At 52.2% G+C, this 12,634-nt stretch overlaps 1 long non-coding RNA gene across 6 annotated transcripts; it reads right to left on the bottom strand.

Annotated features, from left to right (window-relative positions):
• Positions 1-296: 296 nt before the first annotated feature.
• LOC140659975 (uncharacterized) lies at positions 297-9,371 on the bottom strand. Of its 6 annotated transcripts, none has more exons than XR_012045291.1 (4): positions 8,416-9,371; positions 896-2,150; positions 600-648; positions 297-457 (listed from the first exon to the last, which is right to left on the bottom strand). It is a non-coding gene; the product is annotated as an uncharacterized lncRNA (long non-coding RNA). The 6 variants fall into 6 exon arrangements; XR_012045293.1 differs by having other exon boundaries at positions 297-648; positions 896-1,015; positions 1,118-2,150; XR_012045292.1 differs by having other exon boundaries at positions 297-648; positions 896-1,323; positions 1,432-2,150.
• Positions 9,372-12,634: the final 3,263 nt, after the last annotated feature.

Genomic DNA, 12,634 nt, shown 5'->3' with positions numbered 1-12,634 from the left:
GGTTTATCGCACATGCACTAGCGTGATGGCAAAAAGCTGCCTGAGCATGCCCTAGGCACGTCTGAAATCTTAACTCCCAGCCTCATCCCACTACATATCGAAGGCAGAAGTAATTACGCAAGCTGTAGTGTAGTGGTAAAGTCTAATGCAAAATATTTTCACCCATTTTGACCTTTTTAATGCTGTGAAGCATAGTACAGGAGTCCACGTAATACTAGAAACCTCTCCTTCTTCTTGGAGGGAAAGAGTGTTTTCTGCCAGGGTAGGACCGATTAAAATAACACGCAGTTCCAAGCTGATGCTTCTTTTATTAGAATCTCATAGAATGACTTTTAAAGGTAAAGTTCCCGATTTATGACGCTCAAGGATCAAAATCTTAAAGCTTGTTGCTCCTTCTCCAAAAACTCTAGGTGGTGAAGAAAAAGACATTCTAACCCAACATCTTCAGTACGTTAACCTGAAAATGTAAACAAAGTAGAGTTTCATTTAAAGCATTTAATAGCTGAGACAAGCAATGTGAAAAGCTGAATTACAAAAGAAACAATGCAACCCCACATTCATGCTACAAGTTTACCTTTCCACAAGGTATTAGTACTTACAGGTCAGTTCCTTCCACCAAAAAGATGCTGTAGTGGCAAAAAGATTATGCTGGGGAAACAACAACAACAACAAGGGCACAGTACACTTAAAATACTTCTCTGAGAACTGTAATAACAAGGTAATTTCTGTCCACCAGAAAGACACAAGCCCAGCACAAAATAATACAGAGGAAGACTGAAAAAACAGAGGAAACATAAAGAATAACTTGTGCCGTAATGGTCTAGTCTCAATAGTTAAAGGGACTGGCATACATTATGATTAACGAGAAGCTTTATTTCTTCCAAAACTAACTCACCTATCAAACAAACACAGTTACTGCCGACGTTCAACTTGGGCTGTGCAGGGAACAGACTACTCCTGCGGGATACAGCTTCGACAGCTTTAGAGCACTCGTTTAGTCAGCAATGCCCAGCAACTGTTGGCACGGTTACTTTACTTTTGGTTTAAAATGGTGTCTTTGGGAGTCAACGTTACAAAGGCCACAGTTGCTAAGAGGCCAAATAAAGGTCATACTTACCTTAGCGGGACTGAAGGTCTGTCCCAGGAAGGCCCTGCAAGAAGGGGCGCTGTTCAAGTCCTTTAGAAATTGGGCTGGAGATGGCACTCCTCAGCTGATAAAAGCCACATCGTATGAGGGCTGGGACTGAGGTCAGTAACTCTCCCGTGAGGAGGTTTTTTCCCAAAGACAGCTCAGAAGAGGAACATGTCTTGGGAATGCTGCACCTTACCACAAGACAAAAGGACGTCCCTGAGTGTTCCTTTGCCTTGGGAGACTTTGGTTTAACCACAGAAAAGAGGTATCCATTCTTCAAGATGGATATGTAGAATCACCTGAACTGCCAGAACCAGGCACGGTCTCTGACACAGGCTCGGACAGAGCCAGGACTGCATCTGCTCATAGCTGCAGGATTAGTACCTTCTCCAGAACTTGGAGAGACCTCTTCCTTCTGACTCCACGTTTCCTTTGTTTACCATTTGGTTCATTTGCTGCGGTACCTGCATCGCACCCTCAGCCTGACCACTCGCTCTTCTTCGTTCAAGCTTAGATTCCACAGGTGCCCCTGTAAGAAACAGCAGCAAGTACAAAACCACAAGCTTGCTCCCTCCACACTCCCTGCATACCCAACGGCAGACCCTGAAACTGAGAGGTGGGTCCAGACTCTGACTGACGTGACGCCTGGGCGGTTTCAAAGCAATCACAATGCAGACCGATTCGGAGGTAGGCTCCCATCTCGCAGGCCAGCTCTGAAAGAGCTGCGCAGCCTAGCTCTACGGGTGGGAATCCATTACGCGGGATGAGAGTCTCAGCCAAAATCACTGGTGACCTACCGCTTTCCGGTGCTTCTAATTCCTAATCTCACACGCTGGAAAACACCAAACACAATTTCTAAAGGAAAACTAATACCAATGTAATCCTTACAGCTTTTGATTTCATATGACCCATTTGAATGAAACAATCCAGGAATTCCTTACTTACAGAAACCCACTTGGTTACAGCCCACGGTAAGGGATGCTGGACTAAACTCACACTCCTTTTCTTTGGAGGAATTCTGAAAGGAAAAGGAACCCAAGAACTCTTACACAATGTAAAATTCTGTTGCACGGGAGATTTCTGTTTGTTTGCTTGCTTGCTTTAAGAACTAAAAGGCAAGGTCTACTCTCTTGTTCTGTGATTTTCTTTTTTTTCCTGCTACTATGAGGACTTTCCTCACCAATGTATTTCTACCCCTCCCTCCTCAGGACATTCACAGGCCCAACATAAAGCTGTAATTCATTGAGTGACTTTAATCTAGCCGATGGTGAAAGAATAACAGCAGCTGTGGCATAGGCAGAGATTTTTAAAAACATGAACAGAGGTGCTGTGGGAAATAACAGCCACTGGACAATACAGGCCCCTAGACATCAGCCCTGCTCAGACATACTCACAAGAAACAGAGTAACAGGGAAGGGACAAAAGTGAAAAGTGCCGGAAGCAAGAGCTGAGCCAGGAATACCCATTAGGATGGCTAACAGCAATACAAAGGACCACAAACAACAAAATCGGCATGAAAGCTTCTTTAAGAGAGTAAACCAGCCTTGTCATAGAGAGAAGATAATAGAAGAATAGATCCACTCCCTGAAGGTGTTTCTCTTGCATTAAGCTCAGGTTCAGGCAACCTCCTAAACTTCAGATGGCCTGAGACCTTTGCAGTTTAGTCTCAGAGGATTAACTAAGCTAGGAAAGTTATCTGCAGTGACAGGCTGAGCGTCTCTCAGTTCTCTTCATTTCTTTCTTTGACTGCTACTGGCGCACTTGGTAAGTGGAAAGAGGCGCAGGCTCGACTCCAATCACCCTGACCAGAGAGCCTACTGTCAAAATCGCAGGCCTAGAAGGCATTTGGACGAGAGCTGGACATGCAGTCTATTTAACAGCCATGTGACTGCGGCACTTCCACGCTCCTCCTCCTGAATCGAGTGCCAATGTTGTAAAGTCAATCCGACGTGTACTAAGTAGACAGATTTCCTTTATGCTTAACGAGCCCCTTCCCTTGTTGAGATGCATTCAAAAACACCAGGTGGATTGGGATCCAAAGTCATACACCGCTGATAAACTGAACAAGAGCCCCGGAGGAATGACCAGAAGAATCCTGAGAAAGTACAGGAGCTACTGATACGTTTGTTCCTAAACCTAATCTTTCTTCTCATCCTGAATACCAAAAGAAACCAAATGGAAAGCAAACCAAACGGCGAGCATGTCACAGAAGCACCTGGCTCTGACCTCCTAAAAATGCACAGAAGGGAGAGGTCATCTGCCCGTGATTTCATGCGGTACTCGTAGTATCTGGTCCAGTATTCGTAAAGACAACGGTTTGTGTTCGGACATCCCTCTCAGTGTAACAGTGCCCTGAGTAGGGCCAATTTCAGGTACGAGTCACGGTGGCACGAGCATCTGTTCTGGAGAAGGTTCTTCTCACCTGAACTGCTATTTGCTGAGTTGATGATTCATTCATCACAGTTCCAGTTTACCCGGAAAGAGCTCAGGACATGTCCTCCCACATTAGTTAACACAATATGAGGTTACGGCGATGTCCGCCACCTACCACGTTATTTCTCAGGGTCCAACACGCTAACCTGGCGCTCCAGCTTTCAAGGACTCCAATGTTTGGGAAACTCAGCCACTGTACGAGGAGCAGAGGCATCCTGGGGACAGTGACTATAGCAAAGTGGGGAATAAAAAAGCATCTTGCAGAGGAAGACCCTTATCCCACCAACAGAGTGTTTGGAGCACCTGAGGAAAGGAGCCAGAAAGGGCATGAGTAGAGACCTGTCACTAATCCCGCAAAGGTAAGCTGGGGGGAAAAAAAAAGTCATGCAGGTTTTAGAGACGAATAAGCCTGCTTGTTTTAGAGACGTTCTTCTGTACTGAATGCTCCTGAGGAGTTACCAGGCGCCTCTACCAAGGAGACTTCCTTCCTATCTTGAAAATCCAACAAACCTGTCAAAAACCCCTCTTGTGGAAGAAAGTTTTGGGCTCACAACAAGGTGAGGGCTGTTTCAATACAAGAGTTTATCTGTGCAGGCTGAAGGGAACCATGCAACTAGCAGGCTATTGCAGGTTATTGTCTATGCAGTGAATCCCTGCAGAGCAACTATGCTGGGATTGGCCCCTTGAAACCAGTTCTACAGGAGCAAGCAGGCAGTACGCCCTGGCCACCTGAGATTTCAAGCAAGCCCACAGACGACCACGGACGACATCTGCGTAAAGGCTCAGCCAATTGTGGAGAGGTCCAAAAGCTTCCTGAAATGGGGGCAGCACGTCATCATGCAGAAACATGCAGAAATCCAGGTATTTGATGCAACTCTTCACCTCCCAAGGAACAGTGGGAGAAGCAGCTGTTCCTTTGATACTACGAGGCAACTTTCTTTGTGGACAGTCCCAAGAGGAATGAGTTTGCCTCCTCGGATAAGGCTCTGTCATAAGAGTTGGAGAGGGAAAAGGCCAGGAAGGCAGTAGTGTGGCAGGGATTTGAACTAAATTTAAAATGGGTAGCGGTATCTGGAAAACGGATGAAATGCACTGGGACATTTGGGAGGATGGGCAACAGCCAGGAGGAGGAGAACAGGGGTCTTGGGGAAGACCCTGTCACCTAAAGGGTGTGCCTAACAGCAGCTCTGTCAGAGCAGCCTCTTAAGCTTGTGGGCTAAAAGAGAAAGAATCTTCCCTCCTGAGAAGGTCTTTGAGAACAGTGGGTTAGAAAGTAACTGCCAATCCCTCTGGAACTACCCTGTCGTAAATCTGCCTTCCGATGCCAGAGTGAGAAAAGGCATGACGCTGTTTCAAGAAGAGGGAGATGCCTGCAAGGCCATCTGCACAGAGAAAGGACACTGGTGGGGAATGAAACACAATGCTATGAAACACAAGAGGTGCTGCAAAAGTCTCGTGTCCTGTTCCCGCAAGTAGAACGATGAAGTGCAAGAACTGATGCTGCAACGCACACAGACCATGAGACATGCAGGGGCAATGACAGACTGCCAAACTCCAACAAACGTAGTGCTCTCTTGACCATCAGGAGATCAAACACCTGCAGGCTGTTCAGAAACATACGCACACGACGGGCAGTGCCTTCCAAAGGGATTACGCTGAGGGAAAGAGCTTAGTCACAGACAAGAGCAGCATTTCAAGGATCTCCTGAACACTACCCGACACCACAAGACAGACAACACGCCTTCCTCTCCAAAACCAACACAGAGAACAAAACAAGCAGGAAGGTTAATCCTCCTGGATCTGACACTATTCCAGCAAAATGCTCATAAGCAAAGCTAAAGAAACAACTGCGTTTCGATTCATCCCAAAATAAAGTCATGCAACAGAATTTCAAAGAGCCAGCCTACAAAGGAAAAAGGAGACGAGTGTGGCGTGAGATTTAATGTAGCTTCAGGTCTGGAGACAGCCCAATGGGCATGATGTTCATAGCACATTCTCTTCCATTCTTCTGCAGCTAACAACAGTCACTTCCAGAGTAAACCGAGGCTCTGGCAATCTCTGCGCACATCTGATTGCAAAAGGAAATTCACTCACGCTCATAAAACCACTCTATAGGCAGATGCTTGAGTCACCGCCTATGGCATTTTAACCCTGCTGCACCCTCCCTCGCATGAAAACAGGGTTTTCGGGACGGCACAACGCTGTTCTGTTTCTCTGATGCAGGGATACTTGCTGACTCAAAAGGATCTCAGTCCTAGTTTCTGCACGGTTGCCACCATCTGAAAAGAGATTTAACCTCAACGGTTTGTAAGACCTTCCAAAAGCCTGTGAGGGCACCAACCTTGAACTGCTGTCTGCTGACGATCACAGCCTTGAAGGATGTACACAGGGAGCCAGATTATGCTGAGCCACTGCTTTGGGGGTTTTTATTAATATTTATCAGGGGCTGAGGCAGCAACAAATCATAAAGTTTCAGACCAACTTTGAGCTCTACAGAACACTCCTTCAGCAGGACACAATCTATAAGCACCTGGTTTGCAATACTACCCTGAAAACTGAGCAGCTCCAGCGCCTTTTCCAGAGTAGCTCAGAGTTCTGTGATTCTTACAGATTGCAGCCTCCAGGATTCCGAGTTCCCTCTCAAACCAAAAGCTCCAGAGCAACTTGAGTGAGCTGGTCAACGTTTTGCCCACTCGCAAAAGCACTTGCCCGTCATCTCTATGGGTTGGACCAGCAGACACAAGCAGATTCCTCCAGGGCAATACCCTCAGGAAAAGTCTTCTTCCACCTCTGAAGGATCATCCTCTTTACTTGTTTGACATCTTCCCCAGGTGACCAGACTACTCAGCACCCTGTGCTTTAGTTTCTTTGCTGGCTCCTAACTAGAACTGCCTAGTTGAGGCTTACCACACAACTGTTACCTCCCACAACCCTCCTACTCATTGTCCCCTGCACACCCACAGGCTGTTTTCCCTTCTCTGCCTTGCATGCCAGCAGTACCACAGACTAAAACACTCTCCCTTCACTCTCATTTCTCAGGCTTGCCACTACAGTGCCTTCCAGAAACTGAGAGAAGCAGTTATCCTAAAAGTCCTGCTCAGCCCCTCTGCCTGCAGGAGAGGCATGCTGTCGTTTCCAAACAACAGGACAGGTTTGTCACAAACGCATTTGAAAGAGGAGTGGCAGCGGAAAGGGAACCTTGAGAGAAAAAATCCCGAGAGCACAACAAACATCTACCGCCAGCAGCCAGGGAGACTCTCCAAAGACTCTTTCTACATCCACACTTGAGCGCCAGATTGCAAGGCCAGCGAAAGGCACATTGCTAACAGCAGACAGCCCAAGCAATAAGTACATACTTTGAGCACAGAGCTCCAAGGCGGTGCTGGTTCCGACTGGGATAGAGTTAATTTTCTCCACAGTAGCTTGGATGGGGCTGCGTTTTGGATTTGTGCTGAAAACTGGGGATAATTGTCGTGGTTTAGCCCCAGTCAGCAACTGAGCACCACACAGCCGCTCGCTCACTCCCCCCTCACTGGGGTGGGGGAGAGAATCGGAAGAGCAAAAGTAAGAAAACTCGAGGGCTGAGATAAAGACAGTTTAATAGGGAAAGCAAAAGCCGCGCACGCAAGCAAAGCAAAGCAAAGCAAAGCAAGGAATTCATTCACTCCTTCCCGTGGGCAGGCAGGTGTCCAGCCATCTCCAGGAAAGCAGGGCTCCGTCACGCGTAACGGTGAGTTGGGAAGACAAACGCCACCACTCCGAATGTCCCCCCTTCCTTCTTCTTCCCCAGCTTTATATGGTATGGAATAGCCCTTTGGTCAGTTTGGATCAACTGTCCTGGCTGTGTCCCCTCCCAGCTTCTTCTGCACCTGGCAGAGCATGGGGAGCTGAAAAGTCCTTGACCAGTGCAGCAACAACTAAAACATCTCTGTGTTATCCACACTGTTTTCAGCACAAATCCAAAACATAGCCCCATACCAGCCACTATAAAGAAAATCAACTCTATCTCAGCTGAAACCAGGACAATACTACAGAGATGTTTTCGTTACTGCTCAGCAGTGCTTACGCAGAGTCGAGGCCTTTTCTTCTTCTCACCCCACCCCGCCAGCGAGGGGGCTGGGGGTGCGCAAGAAGCTGGGAGGCGACAAGGCTGGGACAGCTGACCCCAACTGACCAAAGGCATATTCCGCGCCATATGACCTCACGCTCAGCGTATAAAGCTGGGGGAAGAAGGAGGAAGGGGGGGACGTTCGGCGTTACGGCGTTTGCCTTCCCAAGTCACCGTTACGCGTGATGGAGCCCCGCTTTCCTGGAGATGGCTGAACACCTGCCTGCTGATGGGAAGCGGTGAATGAATTCCTTGCTTTGCTTTGCTTGCGCGTGCGGCTTTTGCTTTACTTATTAAATTGTCTCTATTTCAACCCACGAGTTTTCCTACTCGTACCCTTCCGGCTCCCTCCCTCATCCCACTGTGGGGCAGCGCGTGAGCGGCCGTGTGGGGCTTAGTTGCCGCCTGGGGTTAAACCACTCCAAAGGCTCTACAGCTTCTCAGTTAAACACTTACAAAATTTCAAAATACTGTCAGCAAAAACAGCCTCTTTTTCCACTGAAGCACAAAATCCACACATGGCAGTGAAACAGGAGCGTTTCTTACAGCTCAGATTACTCTCTCAGGCCAATGCTCAGCGTGTGCAAATACAGTAGCAACTTTTAAGTGACCACTTTCACGGTCAGGGAAGGAAGGCAGGAAATGAGGAGCCCCCAAGACCTCAGTTTAGGGTCTCATATTAACTCACTGCTACATGCAGTCATCAAACTGCAGGTTGACTTTTCAGCTTTACCATGCTTACCTGTTGAAGTTGCCATACCGGATTTTAAATTTGTACACAAGCCTGCCTGCATGAAGAAACCTTGTTTCGGGCAACGGACAGGTAAATGGTTTCAACGCCATCTTTCTTTCTCCCTGAATGCCAGCCTAGGGAAGCAGGAGACTCCAAGGTAAATTACTAAAACCCTCCACCGGATCTCATTCTGTCATATGAGAAGAAAAGATTACATGCAGTTTTTCCTCTAGAGGACATTTGCAGAGAGAACAGATCTCCTGCAAGTCAGAACATCGCTGATTCCAGTGTCCGCTCCAACAAAGCAGGGTATTTTCCAGCAGGATTAGAGGACAGACTGCGAGCTGATGGCTACCCCGCCTTCAGCGGCACTGCCCTGGAAACGTCACTACCAACGTCCCTGAAGCTCTACAGGCCTCTCGCCCCGCGGGCTGGCAAGAAAGCCCGGGCAGGACTGTGTCGCGGTCCGTGACCGACACCGGGCTGTGAGGGACACCCCCGGCTGCCGTGGGTCCCCGCAGCCCCGGCGGGTACAGCCGGAAGAAACTCGTTTCTCTCCACACCCGCACGCCTCCCCGCTGCCCGCCGGCCTCCGCCGGGCAGCCACCAGCGGGAGGCGGTCCCCTGCTGCCCCCGCAGCCCCGGGGCGGGAGGCAGGGGCCGGGGCTGCCCGGGCCTGCTGGGGGAAGGCCGGGACCCGCCGCGGACGCCGGCCCAGCGCCCCGGCCCGCCGAGAGGGGAGATGATGCCGCCGTCGCCGCCGCCTCCTCAGCCGCGCTGCCGGCCTGCGAGGCCCCCGGGCAGTCCCGGCGCTGGCGACCACCGGGCAGCCCACCGCTCCACTGAAGGGGAAGAGGCCCCGCCACGGCCACCGGCCCCGCCGCCCGCCCTTGCCTCAGGCGGGGCCGGGCCGGGGCTGCGGCCGGAGCCGAGCCGAGCCGAGCCGAGCCGAGCCGAGCCGAGCCGAGCCGAGCGGCGCCGGCAGAGGGCCGCGCCCCCAAGCGGCGCGGAGGACCGCACCGCGCCCCGCCCCGCCCCGCCGCTGGGCGAGGGGCCGGTGCCCGCCTGGGGCGGGGGGTCCCGGCGGCGGCGCCAGAGCGGGGGGCGGCTGCAGGCGAGGCCGGGCTCTCCTCGGGGTGCTGGCGGTGACGAGGGGCTGGCGGGCAGGACTGTGCTGCCCAGGGGTGCGTTTGCACCCCTGCGTACCCGCGTCCTTCCACGGGGCACAGCCCTGCCGCGCTTTTGGGGGAAAGCCTCCCGACTGGCACGTTCGTGCCTTGAGCTGATCGGGTGGGTCAGAGCGCGACCGACTCCTGGCTGCGTGCACCGGGACGCGGCCAAACTCCGGCCACCGGGGACAGGGAACGGGCTCCGCGGTGTCTCTGACGACAGCTGTGCCGTGGGGAGGCCGGGGGGGTCTCCTGGTCCAGCCAGAGATGCCTCCGTGAGGACGCCTGTGGAGGGGACCCCGCCAGCACACCTCAGGCGGGGACGGGACGGCTTGTTGATGAGCTTTCTGATCAAGGGGGACCCCGTTTCAGAGACCCTGGCGACGCTCGCTCCGCAGCACATCGCTGCATCGTTGGCACAGCAGGGCTGCGGGCAAGTCCCCGGGGACGCTGGGGACCGGCCCCAGCTGCAGAGGGGAAGGGTGGACGTGACGTGGCAGGACACGGCAGAAAGCGCCCCGTGCGCCCCAGCACGGCAACCCCTTTCCAGCCCTGGCGCAGCCGTGGGAGGGGGCAGAGGGGCAGGACGTGCCGGTGGCGGGTGCTGGAGGTGGCCGGGGCCGTGCTGCAGAGGCGGCGGCGCAGGTGGGGGGAGGCTCCGGGAGACGTCTGACCTGCCGCGAGGGAGGCTGGGGCTCGATCCTCAGCCGCCACAACAGCTCCTTTTCTTCCCTTTCTGCCCCCCAGAGCTCCCTGCTGCATCTCTGCTCCGGGTCACCCGGGGCCCTGCTCCACCTCCCCCTGCTCCGGCTCCCCACGGCCACGTGCTGCTCTGCGCTGGCTGCTGCTGCTGCTGCTGCTGCTGCACTTCAGAGGCACCGCAGCTGCGTTTGGGGGCTTGGAGCGCTTTGGGTTCCAGTGTGAGCCCAAAGCATCAGAGGACTTGGCCTTTACCTTGTGGCAGGTCTTGCAACTGCTTTCCAAGGGGTCTGGGCTCTGCCCAGGCCTCTCAACTCAACGTTAACTCTGGTGCCTCATGACAGTCCCTTGACAGCGGCACGGGTAGCTCATCCCTTTCTCTCCCAAACATCGATGATGTCAGGTTTGCCTTTTCTTGGTTTAGGCACCCTTCATGCAAAGATGCCCAGAGATTTTTTCATTCCCCTGCTACACACACAGAGTGTGATTCCTGGAGGGCCACAGAAATGCAGCAGCAGCAGCAGCAGCAGCGTCACTCTCATCCGGGGTTTCTGAGAGGAAACACACCCTTGGATAGCTGTCTTGAGCCTTTCTGGCAGCCACGTTGCGCTTCTAAAACAGACACAACCGAAAAGCTCCAATGATCAGTGACCTAGCTGAGCAACGATCAAAAAAAAGCCACTTTTTATCCCATGAAACCCTAACAGTGACACTTGTAGGAGAAACAGCGTCCCGATGAGTTCCCTTGTGCCAACCACAAAAACAGATTTTGGTATAAAAGAAGAGGCTTCTAACTCACTAACTAAAAACCTAAACACACAACAAAAGCAGATGCCGATCTGCCTCCTCGGGGCAGGACAGTCAGAATGTCACTTTGCTCTGTAAAGGCCATCCTTGCCGTTACAATGTGGAGCTCCTCCTTGTTGAACCACGAGGCAGGCAGTGCTCACTGGCTTCTGACAGCAGCCCAGCCTGGGGAACCGGGCTCAGACAAGCGCTTGCACCACTTTGGTGCTTCTAGGGAGCATCCGGACTCCTCCTTGCCTCTCAGGAAATGTCTGTAGACCCCAAACATCGTTCTCGTCAAAAAAAAAAAACAAACCAACCAAACCAAACCAAACCAAAAGACAGTGTTCACGGCAGCCTACAGGGAACGAGACGCTCTTAAGCTTCTGGAATAACAACTTGCGTTTTATTACCCAAAAAAGCAGTAGAGGGTAAGCAGAGTCGGGACACAAACAAAGTTAACGTGGAGCCTCACAAAAACTGCTCTGCCCTGGCGAGCCCCCATCTGCAGTACTGTGTCCAGTTCGGGGCTCCCGGAGAAATACAGAAAAAGAGTCCCTGACACACAGAAGCAAATCAAGCGGAGGCCACCAAGATGACCAGGGGCTGGGAGCACAGGATGCACGAGGAGAGGTGGGGGCAGCTGGGTTTATTCAGCCTGGAGTAGCAAAGGCTTGTGGGGATCCTAACTGCTGCCTTCGGCTACCTAATAGGAGGGGGCAGAGAGGACAATGCCAGGTTCTTCTGAGAGGTGCACGGTGACAGGACAAGAGGCAGTGGGCACACCTTAGAACACAGGGAACTCCAACGGGGTACGTGAGGGAGAAAAACTACCATGAGATGGCTCACGTAGTGGAACAGGGACCAGAGAGGCTATGGGATCTCCATCCCTGGAGATACTGGAAGCTCAACTAGAGGAGGACCTGAGCAACCTCTTCTAATTGAGCCTGCTTGGAGCGGGAGGCTGGTCTAGAGACCTCCAAAGGTCCCTTCCCACCTACATCATGCTGTGATGCACTTACCAGCAGCTAACAGAGTTCTCAAGAAAACTTCTCAAGATACCTTTTGATGAAACCAAGGGGGCGAACACACGCTACTGCCCACAGCTAATACTGTGTGAAAGGAAAACCCTGTGAGAAAAGGAGAAGACGACAGAGGGTCAGTACCCTAGAAGGTAACCGATGATATACCCAGGCCCCAGGGCCCAGGACGTGGCACCTTTTCTACTTCACGCTCCATTGCACTCCACGTCTTTGTGTGGGAGAAGAGAAGGCAGGACACGTCCCCAGAGGCTTGACTCTGTTTGGAGGGTAACTTTTGAGGGTCTGCTTGACGCACAGAGCAGACGTCTGCTCTCCACCTCATCCTGAGCGGTTCTAGCAATGCACAGACGGGCTGCCAGCTCTACCCAGGCTGCTGGTGGTGGCTGTGGACCTCCCTCCCTCTGCAGTGTGTCCTGCGAGTGCCTTTCCGACTGCTGAGCTGGGGGAGGACGCGCTGGGGGACAAGGCACCTGCTGAGGGTGGCGGAGGACAAAGGCCCAGGGGGAAGCGTATTGCTGGAGTATTCAAAGC

Source organism: Ciconia boyciana, chromosome 15, assembly GCF_034638445.1.
Source record: "Ciconia boyciana chromosome 15, ASM3463844v1, whole genome shotgun sequence".
NCBI lineage: Eukaryota > Metazoa > Chordata > Aves > Ciconiiformes > Ciconiidae > Ciconia > Ciconia boyciana.
Note: the sequence above shows the minus strand (reverse complement) of the source record. Positions and strands in the feature narration are given on the sequence as shown.